Consider the following 20654-nt stretch of genomic DNA (forward strand, 5'->3'; position numbering starts at 1 on the left):
ACAATCAAACGAAAATAATAATAGCTAATGCTTACTGAGGGATTACTATGCATGAGGCGCCATTCTAAGTTCTTGACATGAATTCAGTTTTCAAATCATCACAACTCTGTAAGAGAAAGGTGGTATTCATCTTGCCATTTACCAAAAGAAAAAAACTAAGGTATATGAATGTTAAATAACCTGCCCACAGTCACAGCTGGTAAAAATGTCATAGATCTAGTACCAAACCCAGGCAGTCTAGGTCCTTTAACTATGCTAATAATAGTTAAGATTTTCTAATCAACTGTAAAAAAGCAAAAATAGCCAAAATTGAGGTAGTACACTTAAAATAGAAAGGATATCAGGATCAGAGAACCCAGTTAAGTTTTCACTGAGAAAGGCAGAGGGACAGATTCAAAGAAAAAGAGAGGCGGAAGCTGAGAAGAGGAAAGCCTTGCTGCGTGGAAGGTAAAACAGAAGTGAGAGCCCCAGAGTAAGCACTATAGTGTATTTATACTAAGAATTAGCAGAAATTTTCCACTCAAAAGTTTGCCAGTAAATGTTTCTTGCATTTGTTAAATCAATCCATAACACAATGCATGAAACATACTATCCAAAAAACCCAACATTTCTCACAGAATAGAGAATAATACATAAGGTACATCCGTAGAAGACCCACCCGCTATTCTAATACTTTGTATGATCTGTATATGAAAAGGAAAAGATCAAGAGGGCAGTAATTGGAAAGTCATAATTATAAGAAAATGAAGAGTAGGAAGGGGTGAACCATTGGCCTGTTTGCTAATTATTTTCATGAAGGATAACTGAGCATCAATTGTTTCAAAACTAAAATTCCTCAATAGGCCAGCTCACTCAGCTCCTCCAAATTACATCATGCAGCTAACTCAGCTCTGTGAACCCACCAGGATGCAGTTCTATTCAAAAACCAGTCATCCTATTAGTTCTTTCATGGTCAAGAAGGCCAATTGGAAACACATGCTTTAAAGTGTTTCAAACTTTCTAGCTTTATGACACACATTCTGGGACTTCCTATAAATACTAATCCCACAGCTTGAATAGATTCAAAGTTCGTTTTTGAGAAATAATTTGGCTCTACTCACAGATACCCCTGCAAACTTGGGAAAAAGAAAATGACTTGCCTGGATGATGATATATTACAGGCTTCTACATTTTTATATCATGTACTAATTTTTCAACCTGTACATATACTTGGTGTCTGAAGCATATGGAATGTTCTTTAATCTACAACACAAAATTGGCACTTTAAGCCAGAGAATTCAACCCTGAGTTGACTTCAGTTCAGCAGTTGCTAAAGCATGCTTGAGACATATGATGGTGCAGGATATAGTCTAAGGGCAATGCAATTAATCATCCCTTAGAGCAAGACTTCTTAACTTCAGCACTATTCACACTTTGGTCTGGATAATTCCATTTTGTTGATGGCTGTCCTGTGCATTTTAGAATGCTTAGCAGCATCCCTAGTTTTTATCCACTACTAAACGTCAGTAGTGCCTCCCAGGAGTGACAATCAAAAATATCTCCAGACAGTGCCAAATTGCTGTCCCCCCATCCCCACCCCCACCAAGAATCACTGCTCTGGGGTCTTTAAACTTTACATCTGTAACATGTTAGTTACCAGACTAGTAGAAAGAGCCCTGAACTTAGAGTCATTAGGCCAATTGCTAATCCTTAATCTGCCACTTCATCTATGTGACCCCGTACCTCTAATTCCTTGTATGTAAAATGCATTAGCTAAAACCTCCTTCAAAAGGTCACTTTAAAGATTCAATGAGATACTGTACATGAAGTACCAGGTACATATCGATTCTCAATAAATGGGTTACTGTTTAATATTATATCATTACTCCATAAAGTAATGCCTTCATTGAGTTACAATTAAATATTATGTCCATGGTTTTTTATGGGACAGATATAGGAAATGAATATTTAAAGAATGTTTCTGGATCTTCTGCAAACTATAGTCAGACATTGTCCATTATATTAATTTCTCCTAAAGTTCAGGAATAGGAAAAAATGTTCTCCTTCCATCAAATGTGTATCCTTCCTTTATTGGATAATGAGAACCCTATGACCTGATGTACCTACCATTTGTCCTGGCTTCTCAAAAGTTTCAAGGCAAATATAATATTTAATTGCAGTAAGTTAATACCAGGCACCTCTGTCTCACTTCTTATCAGTTTTGAATTTGACTTTTTAAAATTAAATCTTCCTTTTTACATGCATTTGAATATTATAAACCACCTTGGAGCTTTTGCTTTTGGGGTTAGAAAGGATAGAAATGATAAAACAGTGAAGGATTGGCTCCTGGGATCTAAGAGACTGATAGTGTGGGCAGGAGAAGCCATATATTTTCAGAAGAAAAAGCAAGGGGTAATGACACACCCTACCCAACCTCCCTCCCAACCTTGGAATAGTTAACTTGCTTAAAGATCAGTTTGCCCATCTGCCAAACTAAGTACCACTTACTCTGATCTATCTTGTAAGGACATTTAGTGGCTTAATGAATGGATTTGTGTAAGGCAGTTAAAGACTCAATGAGCAAGATGCTGCAAATTGTAAAACAGCCTGGTAAATGGCTACTCACCCAAAACAAATAACAATTTATGCTAAGCATAAAAATGCTGATTCCACTTGCTTTATTACCTGTGTACCTCCTGGGAGAAGAAAGACTTGTAAACCAACTTTTGTGGGACAATAAATTAGGGGTACCTGTTTGCAATACTATTGTAAGTGCAAATATTTCCATTACTGCTCTGGTAACCAACAGAGAGACAGGTTTGTTTGAAAATACCTAGAACAGGGCTCTGTATACAATAGTTACTCAGCAAATGTTTGATGAATGAACATTATTCATATTCTAATTTGTATTAACCCTTTAAAATATGAGAACTCTTCTCCAAAAGACAAAAGATTCTGAAAGGAAATGAGTCATACCTTCTTGGTAGGACATACTCGGAATGACATCTGAGGATAAGAATGAGAAATGAGGGAGAGTCAAACGACTATTGTAACTATATTTAACATAAGGAAGATTACAGTGTGGTTCATGGACCACCTATATTGCAATCACCTTGGGGATCTGTTAAAACCAGAGATTCTCTTGGGATAGAGCTAGAATCTCTGCATTTAACAAACTTCTGAGGTGACTCTAGTGCACATTAAAGTTCAAAAATCACTGGCTTAAAAAGAAGTTTATTACTGGCTTTTAAAAGACAAAAATGTCAAGGTTCTCTTCAATGTCTTTCATCCATTCATTCAATAAACATGTACCAAGGACTTCCTATATACAAAACACCATATCAGGTGCCACAAAACCCCAGGATAATTTTAGTGGAAAAGGAAGGGACTATGCATGGCTTATGAGCCAAAGACCCATTTTCCTTTCCACACTGCTTCAGTGCCTTGTTCAATTCCTGTTTTATTTTCTTTGAATTACAGCCTCATGCCCTGCTTGCTATTGCTCAAAAGCACTGCAGGGAGTAGATATCAGACAACAGCATAGAAACCAAGCATGAGGAAAGAGAGTGTTGCAGCAGGGGCTAAGTCCTACTGCTGGTTTTTCTTGCTCTGAGAAGATAGCAAGGAAACAAACATAGCAGGAAGGAAGCCCATCCAGGAGAAACTCCAGACTGTCTTGACTTATTAAACTGGAACTTTCGCATAAGCCTTGGTAAACCCGCAGTTTGCAGGTGACATTCTGAAAGAAAAAAAAACTATGCAAATATAATGCTAGTTACAGAAGTTTATGGGAAATGTGCAATATGTCTTCCTTTTCCCCTCCAGATCCATTCTCCACCCTTCTCAATCTTGATTTGTGCTTATTAGAACCCCCTTGACCTCTGGTTTTCTGTTGACTTTAGCCAGTGGAGAGCACCAGCAGATCAGAGGAATGGAAGTAAATGATATCAGGACATTGATTCTCCTAGCTCCCTTCCTGCAGGCTCACCTCATGATGACTGGATCCCTCAACCAACCCAACCAGAAGACACTGTTCCTCTCAAGTCAACATTCTCTACATGCTCTCTTCTCTAATTCTTTCAGAAGTATTTTTAGCATCCCTTGCTCTTAGTGCCAGAATACTGCAGCATCCATTGTGGTTCCCTTACCTTTCCCAAGTCTTTGTAAATAGCCCCTTTGTAAATGAAATTTCTTCAAATTATTCTAATTTGAGTGTGCCAACTATTTCATTTAGGAACTCTGGCTGATGCAGGGAAGAACCAGAGATGGATGGTAGTAGCTGCTTTTCAACTACCCAAAGTAGATAGGCATGTGAGAGAAAAAGATGCCTATGTATAAACAGTCTGGCCAAGAGATCGAGCAACTTCTGGAGAATGTCAAAGAGAAAGGTCCAAGAAGCATTCTTGGATGAGTATAAAGTAAACAGAAGAAGAGCAAATGGATAGTAAACAAGTTCTCCAAGTTGGCCTGAACTTGAATTGGCATTCAAAGAAACAGGGATTTGATAATAAAGTCAATACCAATAGATTCAGAATTTCCTGGCTGGGAGTTTTTTCTATTCATGTAAGTGGATCTTTAAGAAACCACATACAGCACAAACATTGCTATGAGTTTTTTGAACATGCTTTGCATGGTTTTATCACCTGGTACTAGTCACCACTCTCAAAAAAAAAACACATTTTATAGTTACAGTGGTTAGTTCCCCAAAAAGCATAGCACACAAAATTCCCTACATCTTTCTAGGTATTGTGCTTTGTCTAAATTCAATGGATCCCATAAATTCCAAAGCCTTCATGGTTATCAAAAGCTGGTTGCATAAACAGAGCCTGGGAAAAATGCATGTGTCCCTGAGATTTCAGATGCTCCCTCTTAATCAAGGTGGTCCCTGGTAAAAGCCACTGTCTTTGATTTCAAGGCACCATCAGGAGGCTTTTCCACCAAGAGCCCATTAAGCCTAAGTTGTGGCTTTTGTTGTGTGTGTGTGTGTGTGTGTGTGTGTGTGTGTAGTAATTAATCAAAGTTAGAGGTTTCCAGTGAATCCCAAAGTTGCTGTAGAAGTACATGTATCCCAAAAGCTAAATGTTTGATTATAAGTTTTCATCTCATCAGTCTGCCTCATGAATTGAATATTCAGGGCTGAACTAAGATGGTCTCCAGAAGTCTCAGCTTTCTGCCAGTCTATGAAAATCAGACTCATACCATCAGTTTAACCTGATCAGAAAATACCTAGGTCTCCAGAGCTGGTACTAGAAACCTATGAGGGAAAAAGGAAGTCACTGTTTTTAGCAGTAGTTTTTTGTTTGTTTGTTTGTTTGTTTTTAAAAAGGAGATTTGAAACTAGCAGGACTGAAGCAGGGAACAATATAAATCAGATTTCTAATGCAAAATCACTCTAATCAGTGCATGTAAAGAGGGCTTTTTTCTCTTCAACAAAATTAGTCAGATAATTTTGAATTCACCTTTTGCCTTTATTCTGTGGGTCAAGAAAATATTTGTAATGGATACCTTGCAATCCATCAAAAAAAATCCCCAACTATGCTATAACTGGTAATACTGGGCTATCCATTTTCAGATGATTAATGATTTCTTAAGGTCACAGGCAATCCTAGACCAACGCTGATAAACTTAGTGCGTTTTCAGGGGTTATTTCAGCATTGTGAATTAAATTAGGTTTGAATTAAAGTTGTTTGTACAACAAGCTAGTTTATTCCTTGAATCCTACTCTTCTGGTGATGTAAATTTATTGGATTAAAGCCAGCAAAATAAAAGAATTTTCAGGCCTCCTCTACTGAAGTTCTAACATAGCCAGCTTGCATCTCTATTTCATTTCTATTATTTTAACAAATGCACTCAGAATTCAATTTTAGCTGCAGAATAACCACTGGACCATTCAAGAGGCTATTTACATGAAGCAGTAATAACGGCATCATCTGAATGGTCAGTACTGGTTTTTCTGCATGAAGAGTTCTCTGGTTTGCTTAGTTTTCCCTCTTTAGAGGACTTCCTAAACCCCTTGCTATTTCCCCAAAGGGTTGTTTAGGTGTTCACTGAGTGGACTGGAGTCTTCCTTTGCAATTCTTCAGATCTGTACCACATGTATATTGTGGTTCCATGGATAGCTGAGATTGATGACCAAACAATCACTCAAATCTCAACTTTGAAAGTTTCGTTTAAATTATCCACAATTAAGAAGTATTAAATCAGGTAAATTTCTTTTCTTTCCCTCCCCAATCCATGCAGTATTTTAAAAAGATAGGAAATTATCTGTCATTAAAATATACTTAAAATCAAAGTTATCAAAATAAAAGCAATCTTGAAACTCACTGGAAGTTCCATGTGAGAAAAATTTAAAGGGCTCCCCATATTAAAGTAAAGAGCAAGAAGAATTTTCATAGCAACATGATGTTAAAAGTACCTGTTTTCTAACATGAGATTTCTAAACCATCCTATAAAATTATATTTTGCCTTCTGGTCAACCACCTTGACAGTGTAAGAAGCTCCAGGGTACCTTCCTCCACAGGATCCTTAACCAGCTAACAAAAATTAGCACAGCCATCTTCCTAAAACCTCCAGAAAACAGTCAGTGTGTTGCAGTAACTGGGCAAGGGCCAAATCAAGAAAATGCAGCTTTAAAAATAATAGGCAAATCTCATGAGACCCTTGCTAGACCTTCCCCCACCCCCTCCCTGGCATAGTGTGGAGCCAACCTGCATTCCCACTGTGGGTGTCCATGTCCCTGTTCCAGAGGGAGAAGAGTAACCCCTATGCACATACTGTGGTGCCTGTATGTTGGTGCCAGTCTATCAGGTGGAAACATGAAAGATTGAACCAGGAAACTCATCTTGGGCTCACCCTCCAAGAACTTGCCCTGCAGGAGGAAACAGCTTGCAGACAGCTAACACAGTGTAAGAAACAACTAAGGGGCAAAGGGTTACCTGCATTAATTCATACAATAAAGCACCCAGGAGGGGGAGAAAACCTATTTCATGGAGAGCACAGAGGGCATTCAAATTCCTTTAAATAGGGGAATTCCTAAGGGATTGGGCAAGCACAAGATAAGGACAAGAAGCAGGTTTCACTGAGATAAAATGCAGAGATCCTGAAATTCACATTTGCTTCAGATTGTTCTTCCTGATAGGAAAGTTAAACTTTGAAGGAGACCACCATCAAAAGCAGAGCCAATTTGCAAATACTGTGGAAGGTGTTTTCTGCATTTGTTTGTTTGTTCTTGTTATCTTCTTGCACTCAAGGAAGTCTTTGTCATATCACTATTGAATACAAACTTAAGGAACAGACGTCTCAGGGACTAGATCCCAGAGTTAATACTTAAAATATGAAAACATCCAGTATGCAACAAAAGATAACAAGACAAACAAAGAAATGGAATAATGTCCCATCAAAGAAACAGGATAAAATTCAGAAACCATCAGCCAAGAAGATAAGACCTTGGAAATATCACCCAAAGACTTTTTAAAAATGATCCTCAATATGCTCAAGGAAATAAAGAAAAACATGGAGAAAGAATTAAAGGATATCAGGAAAACAATGAATTAACAATATGGAATCTCAATAAAGAGACAGAAATTTTAAAAAGGAACCAAACAGAAATAATGGAATTGAAGACCACAATAACTGAAATAAAAAATTCCCCAGGGTGTTCAACAGCAAATTGGACTGGCAGAAGAATCAGTGAACTCAAAGGCAAGACAATGGAAATGATTCATGCTAAGGAGCAGAAAGTAAATATAATACAAAAGCAAACAGAGCGGGGTTCCCTGGAAAAGTCTTCCCTCAGAAACAGCTAATAAAAGGACAAATTCCACTTTTTTGAAACACTGGAGGATGATGGAGACTGGAGAAGGACTCCACAAATGCTGAATCAAAGAAAAAGAAAAGTAATCTCCAAGATCAGGCAGGAGATACTCTTTCCTGATCCACCAGTCTGGACCCCTGCCCCTCATTCAACCCTGCACAGCTTAGGAGTTGTGCAAAGGCAGCATGGCCCAAGTACCTCCTGCAGTGGTTGCAGACTATTGAGCCACTCAGAACAGTGAGTTAGAACCCCACACATTTCCAGGCATAGAGATCCAAGCCCAAAGAGACCCAGGGCCACTGAGGAATGCTGCATACAAAAGGTGCCCTAGGGGAAAAAAAACAATATAGAGACTGTGGCAGAACTGGTGGCCAGAGGTGTGTATATTCAATCCAGTTTCAGTTGGCTGGATCACCTAAATACAAAACGAAATTTTCTGGATTGATCCCATCTGGGTCTCTGGGGCAGGATACCCTAACAGGGAAGAAACCAGACGCATAAAAGTCTCACTGAAAAAATGGAGGAAGACTGAACTTCCATAAGATAGGATGAGTTCCAGAACGGACAAGTGTAAGGAAAAGGGAGCATTGAGCAAGGGAGAGAATTTAAACAAATCTTAGGAGCTGGGGAGAAAATTTTGCACAAAACAAATGGAACAGACCAAGATTCCTGGAGAAGGAACCAAGGAAAGAAAGCTTTCTCCTGGAGGCAAAACCATTGCACAAAAAGTGCAATCTTAAAAATTGTACCACATATTCACAGCAAGGATCAGATGAAGAAGAGCTCAGAAAATCTGAACAGTTAAACACGAGCTACGCTAAATGTCCAGAATAAGTTGGAACAAGCATCAAAGAAGAGCCTTAGCATGAAGCCAATTAACAATAAAATCCTAGACAAGAGGGAGAAACTAACTTTCAGATTTAGCTCATCAAGACAATCAGATGCCCAGACATCAGCAAAAAAAACTACAAGCCAAACTAAGGAAGAGGAACATATGGCTCAGTAAAGGGAAAAATTAAAGCTTCAGAGGAGCCACAGGATTTGGAACAACTAATCAAAGAAGTTCAAACAAATCTATAAATCAATTCAAGGAGATGAAAGAAAATATAGATATAGAGCTAAGGGATGTTAAGAAGACAATGTGTGAGTATAAAGAAGAACTTGAAAGCTTAAAAAGAAACATAATGGAAATTAGGGGGATGAAAGCCACAACAATGGAGATTAAAAATACACTGGAGGCATACAACAGCTGATATGAACAGGGAGAAGAAAGAATCAGTGAACTAGAAGACACAACAATCGAAAGCATACAGTCAGAAAGACACATAGAGAAAAGAAAAGAAAAAATTGAGCAGTGCCTCAGGGATTTGAGCGACAGCATGAAATACACAAACCTATGCATCATTGATTTCTCAGAAGAAGAAGAGATGGGAAAAGGGGCAGAAGGGATATTTGAGGAAATAACGGACAAAAAATTCCCAGATCTTATGAAAGACATAAATATATACATCCAAGAAGGGCAACATACTCCAAACAGAATAAATCCTAATATACCTACTCCAAGACACATACTAATCAGAATGTCAAATGCCAAAGATAAAGAGACAATCCTGAAAGGAGGAAGGGAAAAGCAATTCATCACATTCAAGGAAACCCAATAAGAATAAGTGCCAATTTCTCATCAGAAACCATGGAGTCAAGAAGGAAGTAGTCTGACATACTTAAGGTACTGAAAGAGAAAAAGTGCCAGTCCAAAATTCGTTATCCGGCAAAGGTGTCCTTCAAAAATGAGGGAGAGGAGGCGGGGCAAGATGGCGGACTGGTGAGCTGTATGTTTTAGTTACTCCTCCAGGAAACTAGGTAGAAAGCCAGGAACTGCGTGGACTGGACACCACAGAGCAATCTGACTTTGGGCATACTTCATACAACACTCATGAAAACGTGGAACTGCTGAGATCAGCGAAATCTGTAAGTTTTTGCGGCCAGGGGACCCGCGCCCCTCCCTGCCAGGCTCAGTCCCGTGGGAGGAGGGGCTGTCAGCTCCGGGAAGCAGAAGGGAGAACTGCAGTGGCAGCCCTTATCGGAAACTCATTCTACTGATCCAAACTCCAACCATAGATAGACTGAGACCAGACACCAGAGAATCTGAGAGCAGCCAGCCCAGCAGAGAGGAGACAGGCATAGAAAAAAAACAACACGAAAAACTCCAAAATAAAAGCAGAGGATTTTTGGAGTTCTGGTGAACATAGAAAGGGGAAGGGCAGAGCTCAGGCCCTGAGGTGCATATGCAAATCCCGAAGAAAAGCTGATCTCTCTGCCCTGTGGACCTTTCCTTAATGGCCCTGGTTGCTTTGTCTCTTAGCATTTCAATAACCCATTAGATCTCTGAGGAGGGCCCTTTTTTTTTAATCCTTTTCTCTTTTTCAAAAACAATTACTCTAAGAAGCCCAATGCAGAAAGCTTCAAAGACTTGCAATTTGGGCAGGTCAAGTCAAGAGCAGAACTAAGAGAGCTCTGAGACAAAAGGCAATAATCCAGTGGCTGAGAAAATTCACTAAACACCACAACTTCCCAAGAAAAGGGGGGTGTCCGCTCACAGCCATCATCCTGGTGGACAGGAAACACTCCTGCCCATCGCCAGCCCCATAGCCCAGAGCTACCCCAGACAGCCCAGTGTGACGGAAGTGCTTCAAATAACACGCACACACCACAAAACTGGGCGTGGACATTAGCCTTCCCTGCAACCTCAGCTGATTGTCCCAGAGTTGGGAAGGTGGAGCAGTGTGAATTAACAAAGCCCCATTCAGCCATCATTTGAGCAGACTGGGAGCCTCCCTAAACAGCCCAGCAGCCCAGAACTTCCCTGAGGGGACGGCACTCACCTGTGACATAGCACAGTCATCCCTCAACAGAGGACCCAGGGTGCACAGCCTGGAAGAGGGGCCCACTTGCAAGTCTCAGGAGCCATACGCCAATACCAAGGACTTGTGGGTCAGTGGCAGAGACAAACTTCGGCAGGACTGAACTGAAGAATTAGACTATTGCAGCAGCTTTAAAACTCTAGGATCACCAGGGAGATTGGATTGTTACGGCCACCCCCCCTCCCTGACTGCCCAGAAACACGCCCCATATACAGGGCAGGCAACACCAACTACACACGCAAGCTTGGTACACCAATTGGAACCCACAAGACTCACTCCCCTACTCACCAAAAAGGCTAAGCAGGGGAGAACTGGCTTGTGGAGAACAGGTGGCTCGTGGACGCCACCTGCTGGTTAGTTAGAGAAAGTGTACTCCACGAAGCTGTAGATCTGATAAATTAGAGATAAGGACTTCAATTGGTCTACAAATCCTAAAAGAACCCTATCAAGTTCAGCAAATGCCACGAGGCCAAAAACAACAGAAAATTATAAAGCATATGAAAAAACCAGACGATATGGATAACCCAAGCCCAAGCACCCAAATCAAAAGACCAGAAGAGACACAGCACCTAGAGCAGCTACTCAAAGAACTAAAGATGAACAATGAGACCATAGTACAAAATACAAAGGAAATCAAGAAGACCCTAGAAGAGCATAAAGAAGACATTGCAAGACTAAATAAAAAAATGGATGATCTTATGGAAATTAAAGAAACTGTTGACCAAATTAAAAAGATTCTGGACACTCATAGTACAAGACTAGAGAAAGTTGAACAACAAATCAGTGACCTGGAAGATGACAGAATGGAAAATGAAAGCATAAAAGAAAGAATGGGGAAAAAATCAAAAAAATCGAAATGGACCTCGGGGATATGATAGACAATATGAAACGTCCGAATATAAGACTCATTGGTGTCCCAGAAGGGGAAGAAAAGGGTAAAGGTCTAGGAAGAGTATTCAAAGAAATTGTTGGGGAAAACTTCCCAAAGCTTCTAAACAACACAAATACACAAATCATAAATGCTCAGCGAACTCCAAATAGAATAAATCCAAATAAACCCACTGCGAGACATATACTGATCACACTGTCAAACACAGAAGAGAAGGAGCAAGTTCTGAAAGCAGCAAGAGAAAAGCAATTCACCACATACAAAGGAAACAGCATAAGACTAAGTAGTGACTACTCAGCAGCCACCATGGAGGCAAGAAGGCAGTGGCACGATATATTTAAAATTCTGAGTGAGAAAAATTTCCAGCCAAGAATACTTTATCCAGCAAAGCTCTCCTTCAAATTTGAGGGAGAGCTTAAATTTTTCACAGACAAACAAATGCTGAGAGAATTTGCTAACAAGAGACCTGCCCTACTGGAGATACTAAAGGAAGACCTACAGACAGAGAAACAAAGAAAGGACAGAGAGACTTGGAGAAAGGTTCAGTACTAAAGAGATTCGGTATGGGTACAATAAAGGATATTAATAGACAGAGGGGAAAAATATGACAAACATAAACCAAAGGATAAGATGGCTGATTCAAGAAATGCCTTCACAGTTATAACGTTGAATGTAAATGGATTAAACTCCCCAATTAAAAGATATAGATTTGCAGAATGGATCAAAAAAATGAACCATCAATATGTTGCATACAAGAGACTCATCTTAGACACAGGGACACAAAGAAACTGAAAGTGAAAGGATGGAAAAAAATATTTCATGCAAGCTACAGCCAAAAGAAAGCAGGTGTAGCAATATTAATCTCAGATAAAATAGACTTCAAATGCAGGGATGTTTTGAGAGACAAAGAAGGCCACAACATACTAATAAAAGGGGCAATTCAGCAAGAAGAAATAACAATCGTAAATGTCTATGCACCCAATCAAGGTGCCACAAAATACATGAGACAAACACTGGCAAAACTAAAGGAAGCAATTGATGTTTCCACAATAATTGTGGGAGACTTCAACACATCACTCTCTCCTATAGATAGATCAACCAGACAGAAGACCAATAAGGAAATTGAAAACCTAAACAATCTGATAAATGAATTAGATTTAACAGACATATACAGGACATTACATCCCAAATCACCAGGATACACATACTTTTCTAGTGCTCATGCAATTTTCTCCAGAACAGATCATATGCTGGGACATAAAACAAGCCTCAATAAATTTAAAAAGATTGAAATTATTCAAAGCACATTCTCTGACCACAATGGAATACAATTAGAAGTCAATAACCATCAGAGACTTAGAAAATTCACAAATACCTGGAGGTTAAACAACACACTCCTAAACAATCAGTGGGTTAAAGAAGAAATAGCAAGAGAAATTGCTAAATATATAGAGACGAATGAAAATGAGAACACAACATACCAAAACCTATGGGATGCAGCAAAAGCAGTGCTAAGGGGGAAATTTATAGCACTAAATGCATATATTAAAAAGGAAGAAAGACCCAAAATCAAAGAACTAATGGATCAACTGAAGAAGCTAGAAAATGAACAGCCAACCAATCCTAAACCAAGTACAAGAAAAGAAATAACAAGGATTAAAGCAGAAATAAATGACATAGAGAACAAAAAAACAATAGAGAGGATAAATATCACCAAAAGTTGGTTCTTTGAGAAGATCAACAAGATTGACAAGCCCCTAGCTAGACTGATAAAATCAAAACGAGAGAAGACCCATATAAACAAAATAATGAATGAAAAAGGTGACATAACTGCAGATCCTGAAGAACTTAAAAAAATTATAAGAGGATATTATGAACAACTGTATGGCGACAAACTGGATAATGTAGAAGAAATGGACAATTTCCTGGAAACATATGAACAACCTAGACTCACCAGAGAAGAAATAGAAGACCTCAACCAACCCATCACAAGCAAAGAGATCCAATCAGTCATCAAAAATCTTCCCACAAATAAATGCCCAGGGCCAGATAGCTTCACAGGGGAATTCTACCAAACTTTCCAGAAAGAACTGACACCAATCTTACTCAAACTCTTTCAAAACATTGAAGAAAATGGAACACTACCTAACTCATTGTATGAAGCTAACATCAATCTAATACCAAAACCAGGCAAAGATGCTACAAAAAAGGAAAACTACCGCCCAATCTCCCTAATGAATATAGATGCAAAAATCTTCAACAAAATACTTGCAAATCGAATCCAAAGACACATTAAAAAAATCATACACCATGACCAAGTGGGGTTCATTCCAGGCATGCAAGGATGGTTCAACATAAGAAAATCAATCAATGTATTACAACACATTAACAAGTCAAAAGGGAAAAATCAATTGATCATCTCAATAGATGCTGAAAAAGCATTTGACAAAATCCAACATCCCTTTTTGATAAAAACACTTCAAAAGGTAGGAATTGAAGGAAACTTCCTCAACATGATAAAGAGCATATATGAAAAACCCACAGCCAGCATAGTAGTCAATGGTGAGAGACTGAAAGCCTTCCATCTAAGATCAGGAAAAAGACAAGGATGCCCGCTATCACCACTGTTAGTCAACATTGTGCTGGAAGTGCTAGCCAGGGCAATCCGGCAAGACAAAGAAATAAAAGGCATCCAAATTGGAAAAGAAGAAGTAAAACTGTCATTGTTTGCAGATGATATGATCTTATATCTAGAAAACCCTGAGAAATCCACGATACAGCTACTAGAGCTAATAAACAAATTTAGCAAAGTAGCGGTATACAAGGTTAATGCACATAAGTCAGTAATGTTTCTATATGCTAGAAATGAACAAACTGAAGAGACACTCAAGAAAAAGATACCATTTTCAATAGCAACTAAAAAAATCAAGTACCTAGGAATCAACTTAACCAAAGATGTAAAAGACCAATACAAAGAAAACTACATAACTCTACTAAAAGAAATAGAAGGGGACCTTAAACGATGGAAAAATATTCCATGTTCATGCATAGGAAGACTAAATGTCATTAAGATGTCAATTCTACCCAAACTCATCTACAGATTCAATGCAATCCCAATCAAAATTCCAACAACCTACTTTGCAGACTTGGAAAAGCTAGTTATCAAATTTATTTGGAAAGGGAAGATGCCTCGAATTGCTAAAGACACTCTAAAAAAGAAAAACGAAGTGGGAGGACTTACACTCCCTGACTTTGAAGCTTATTATAAAGCCACACTTGCCAAAACAGCATGGTACTGGCACAAAGATAGACATATAGATCAATGGAATCGAATTGAGAATTTGGAGATAGACCCTCAGATCTATGGCCGACTGATCTTTGATAAGGCCCCCAAAGTCACTGAACTGAGTCATAATGGTCTTTTCAACAAATGGGGCTGGGAGAGTTGGATATCCATATCCAAAAGAATGAAAGAGGACCCCTACCTCACCCCCTACACAAAAATTAACTCAAAATGGACCAAAGATCTCAATATAAAAGAAAGTACCATAAAACTCCTAGAAGATAATGTAGGAAAACATCTTCAAGACCTTGCATTAGGCGGCCACTTCCTAGACTTTACACCCATAGCACAAGCAACAAAAGAGAAAATAGATAAATGGGAACTCCTCAAGCTTAGAAGTTTCTGCACCTCAAAGGAATTTCTCAAAAAGGTAAAGAGGCAGCCAACTCAATGGGAAAAAATTTTTGGAAACCATGTATCTGACAAAAGACTGATATCTTGCATATATAAAGAAATCCTACAACTCAATGACAAGAGTACAGTCGGCCCAATTATAAAATGGGCAAAAGATATGAAAAGACAGTTCTCTGAAGAGGAAATACAAATGGCCAAGAAACACATGAAAAAATGTTCAGCTTCACTAGCTATTAGAGAGATGCAAATTAAGACCACAATGAGATACCATCTAACACCGGTTAGAATGGCTGCCATTAAACAAACAGGAAACTACAAATGCTGGAGGGGATGTGGAGAAATTGGAACTCTTATCCACTGTTGGTGGGACTGTATAATGGTTCAGCCACTCTGGAAGTCAGTCTGGCAGTTCCTTAGAAAACTAGATAGAGTTACCATTCGATCCAGCGATTGCACTTCTCGGTATATACCCGGCAGGTCGGAAAGCAGTGACACGAACAGATATCTGCACGCCAATGTTCATAGCAGCATTATTCACAATTGCCAAGAGATGGAAACAACCCAAATGTCCTTCAACAGATGAGTGGATAAATAAAATGTGGTATATACACACGATGGAATACTACGCGGCAGTAAGAAGGAACGATCTCGTGAAACATATGACAACATGGATGAACCTTGAAGACATAATGCTGAGCGAAATAAGCCAGGCACAAAAAGAGAAATATTATATGCTACCGCTAATGTGAACTTTGAAAAATGTAAAACAAATGGCTTATAATGTAGAATGTAGGGGAACTAGCAATAGAGAGCAATTAAGGAAGGGGGAACAATAATCCAAGAAGAACAGATAAGCTATTTAATGTTCTGGGGATGCCCAGGAATGACTATGGTCTGTTAATTTCTGATGGATATAGTAGGAGCAAGTTCACAGAAATGTGGCTATATTAGGTAACTTTCTTGGGGTAAAGTAGGAACATGTTGGAAGTTAAGCAGTTATCTTAGGTTAGTTGTCTTTTTCTTACTCCCTTGTTATGGTCTCTTTGAAATGTTCTTTTATTGTATGTTTGTTTTCTTTTTAACTTTTTTTTCATACAGTTGATTTAAAAAAGAAGGGTAAGTTAAAAAAAAAAAAAAAAGAAAAACAAGGAAAAAAAAAAAGATGTAGTGCCCCCATGAGGAGCCTGTGGAGAAAGCAGGGGTATTCGCCTACCCCACCTCCATGGTTGCTAACATGACCACAGACATAGGGGACTGGAGGTTTGATGGGCTGAGCCCTCTACCACAGGTTTTACCCTTGGGAAGACAGTTGCTGCAAAGGAGAGGCTAGGCCTCCCTATGGTTGTGCCTAAGAGCCTCCTCCCGAATGCGTCTTTGTTGCTCAGATGTGGCCCTCTCTCTCTAGCTAAGCCAACTTGAAAGGTGAAATCACTGCCCTCCCCCCTACGTGGGATCAGACACCCAGGGGAGTGAATCTCCCTGGCAACGTGGAATATGACTCCCGGGGAGGAATGTAGACCTGGCATCGTGGGACGGAGAACATCTTCTTGACCAAAAGGGGGATGTGAAAGGAAATGAAATAAGCTTCAGTGGCAGAGAGAATCCAAAAGGAGACGAGAGGTCACTCTGGTGGGCAATCTTATGCACACTTTAGACAACCCTTTTTAGGTTCTAAAGAATTGGGGTAGCTGGTGGTGGATACCTGAAACTATCAAACTACAACCCAGAACCCATGAATCTCGAAGACAGTTGTATAAAAATGTAGCTTATGAGGGGTGACAATGGGATTGGGAAAGCCATAAGGACCACACTCCACTTCGTCTAGTTTAGGGATGGATGAGTAGAAAAATAGGGGAAGGAAACAAACAGACAAAGGTACCCAGTGTTCTTTTTTACTTCAATTGCTCTTTTTCACTCTAATTATTATTCTTGTTATTTTTGTGTGTATGCTAATGAAGGTGTCAGGGATTGATTTGGGTGATGAATGTACCACTATGTAATCGTACTGTAAACAATCAAAAGTATGATTTGTTTTGTATGACTGCGTGGTATGTGAATATACCTCATTAAAATGAAGATTAAAAAAAAAAAAAATCATACACCATGACCAAGTGGGGTTCATTCCAGGCATGCAAGGATGGTTCAACATAAGAAAATCAATCAATGTATTACAACACATTAACAAGTCAAAAGGGAAAAATCAATTGATCATCTCAATAGATCCTGAAAAAGCATTTGACAAAATCCAACATCCCTTTTTGATAAAAACACTTCAAAAGGTAGGAATTGAAGGAAACTTCCTCAACATGATAAAGAGCATATATGAAAAACCCACAGCCAGCATAGTACTCAATGGTGAGAGACTGAAAGCCTTCCCTCTAAGATCAGGAACAAGACAAGGATGCCCGCTATCACCACTGTTATTCAACATTGTGCTGGAAGTGCTAGCCAGGGCAATCCGGCAAGACAAAGAAATAAAAGGCATCCAAATTGGAAAAGAAGAAGTAAAACTGTCATTGTTTGCAGATGATATGATCTTATATCTAGAAAACCCTGAGAAATCGACGATACAGCTACTAGAGCTAATAAACAAATTTAGCAAAGTAGCGGGATACAAGATTAATGCACATAAGTCAGTAATGTTTCTATATGCTAGAAATGAACAAACTGAAGAGACACTCAAGAAAAAGATACCATTTTCAATAGCAACTAAAAAAATCAAGTACCTAGGAATAAACTTAACCAAAGATGTAAAAGACCTATACAAAGAAAACTACATAACTCTACTAAAAGAAATAGAAGGGGACCTTAAAAGATGGAAAAATATTCCATGTTCATGGATAGGAAGGCTAAATGTCATTAAGATGTCAATTCTACCCAAACTCATCTACAGATTCAATGCAATCCCAATCAAAATTCCAAAAACCTACTTTGCAGACTTGGAAAAGCTAGTTATCAAATTTATTTGGAAAGGGAAGATGCCTCGAATTGCTAAAGACACTCTAAAAAAGAAAAACGAAGCGGGAGGACTTACACTCCCTGACTTTGAAGCTTATTATAAAGCCACACTTGCCAAAACAGCATGGTACTGGCACAAAGATAGACATATAGATCAATGGAATCGAATTGAGAATTCAGAGATAGACCCTCAGATCTATGGCCGACTGATCTTTGATAAGGCCCCCAAAGTCACTGAACTGAGTCATAATGGTCTTTTCAACAAATGGGGCTGGGAGAGTTGGATATCCATATCCAAAAGAATGAAAGAGGACCCCTACCTCACCCCCTACACAAAAATTAACTCAAAATGGACCAAAGATCTCAATATAAAAGAAAGTACCATAAAACTCCTAGAAGATAATGTAGGAAAACATCTTCAAGACCTTGTATTAGGCGGCCACTTCCTAGACTTTACACCCAAAGCACAAGCAACAAAAGAGAAAATAGATAAATGGGAACTCCTCAAGCTTAGAAGTTTCTGCACCTCAAAGGAATTTCTCAAAAAGGTAAAGAGGCAGCCAACTCAATGGGAAAAAATCTTTGGAAACCATGTATCTGACAAAAGACTGATATCTTGCATATATAAAGAAATCCTACAACTCAATGACAATAGTACAGACAGCCCAATTATAAAATGGGCAAAAGATATGAAAAGACAGTTCTCTGAAGAGGAAATACAAATGGCCAAGAAACACATGAAAAAATGTTCAGCTTCACTAGCTATTAGAGAGATGCAAATTAAGACCACAATGAGAAACCATCTCACACTGGTTAGAATGGCTGCCATTAAACAAATAGGAAACTACAAATGCTGGAGGGGATGTGGAGAAATTGGAACTCTTATTCATTGTTGGTGGGACTGTATAATGGTTCAGCCACTCTGGAAGTCAGTCTGGCAGTTCCTTAGAAAACTAGATATAGAGTTCCCATTCGATCCAGCGATTGCACTTCTCGGTATATACCCGGCAGATCGGAAAGCAGTGACACGAACAGATATCTGCACGCCAATGTTCATAGCAGCATTATTCACAATTGCCAAGAGATGGAAACAACCCAAATGTCCTTCAACAGATGAGTGGATAAATAAAATGTGGTATATACACACGATGGAATACTACGTGGCAGTAAGAAGGAACGATCTCGTGAAACATATGACAACATGGATGAACCTTGAAGACATAATGCTGAGCGAAATAAGCCAGGCACAAAAAGAGAAATATTATATGCTACCACTAATGTGAACTTTGAAAAATGTAAAACAAATGGTTTATAATGTAGAATGTAGGGGAACTAGCAGTAGAGAGCAATTAAGGAAGGGGGAACAATAATCCAAGAAGAACAGATAAGCTATTTAACGTTCTGGGGATGCCCAGGAATGACTATGGTCTGTTAATTTCTGATGGATATAGTAGGAACAAGTTCACAGAAATGTTGCTATATTATGTAACTTTCTTGGGGTAAAGTAGGAACATGTTGGAAGTTAAGCAGTTATCTTAGGTTAGTTGTCTTTTTCTTACTCCCTTGTTATGGTCTCTTTGAAATGTTCTTTTATTGTATGTTTGTTTTCTTTTTAACTTTTTTTTCATACAGTTGATTTAAAAAAGAAGGGAAAGTTAAAAAAAAAAAAAGAAAAACAAGGAAAAAAAAAGATGTAGTGCCCCCTTGAGGAGCCTGTGGAGAATGCAGGGGTATTCGCCTACCCCACCTCCATGGTTGCTAACATGACCACAGACATAGGGGACTGGTGGTTTGATGGGTTGAGCCCTCTACCATAGGTTTTACCCTTGGGAAGACGGTTGCTGCAAAGGAGAGGCTAGGCCTCCCTATGGTTGTGCCTAAGAGCCTCCTCCCGAATGCCTCTTTGTTGCTCAGATGTGGCCCTCTCTCTCTGGCTAAGCCAACTTGAAAGGTGAAATCACTGCCCTCCCCCCTACGTGGGATCAGACACCCAGGGGAGTGAATCTCCCTGGCAACGTGGAATATGACTCCCGGGGAGGAATGTAGACCTGGCATCGTGGGACGGAGAACATCTTCTTGACCAAAAGGGGGATGTGAAAGGAAATGAAATAAGCTTCGGTGGCAGAGAGATTCCAAAACGAGCCGAGAGGTCACTCTGGTGGGCACTCTTACGCACACTTTAGACAACCCTTTTTAGGTTCTAAAGAATTGGTGTAGCTGGTGGTGGATACCTGAAACTATCAAACTACAACCCAGAACCCATGAATCTCGAAGACAGTTGTATAAAAATGTAGCTTATGAGGGGTGACAATGGGATTGGGAAAGCCATAAGGACCACACTCCACTTTGTCTAGTTTATGGATGGATGAGTAGAAAAATAGGGGAAGGAAACAAACA

The 20654-nt window shown here is 39.2% G+C and overlaps 1 protein-coding gene across 1 annotated transcript in view; it reads right to left on the minus strand.

The window, feature by feature from the left end:
- PCDH19 (protocadherin 19) overlaps positions 1–20654 on the minus strand; it is an 81034-nt gene that overhangs the window by 41528 nt on the left and 18852 nt on the right. The window lies entirely within an intron of this gene.

This window comes from Choloepus didactylus, chromosome X, assembly GCF_015220235.1.
Source record: "Choloepus didactylus isolate mChoDid1 chromosome X, mChoDid1.pri, whole genome shotgun sequence".
NCBI lineage: Eukaryota > Metazoa > Chordata > Mammalia > Pilosa > Megalonychidae > Choloepus > Choloepus didactylus.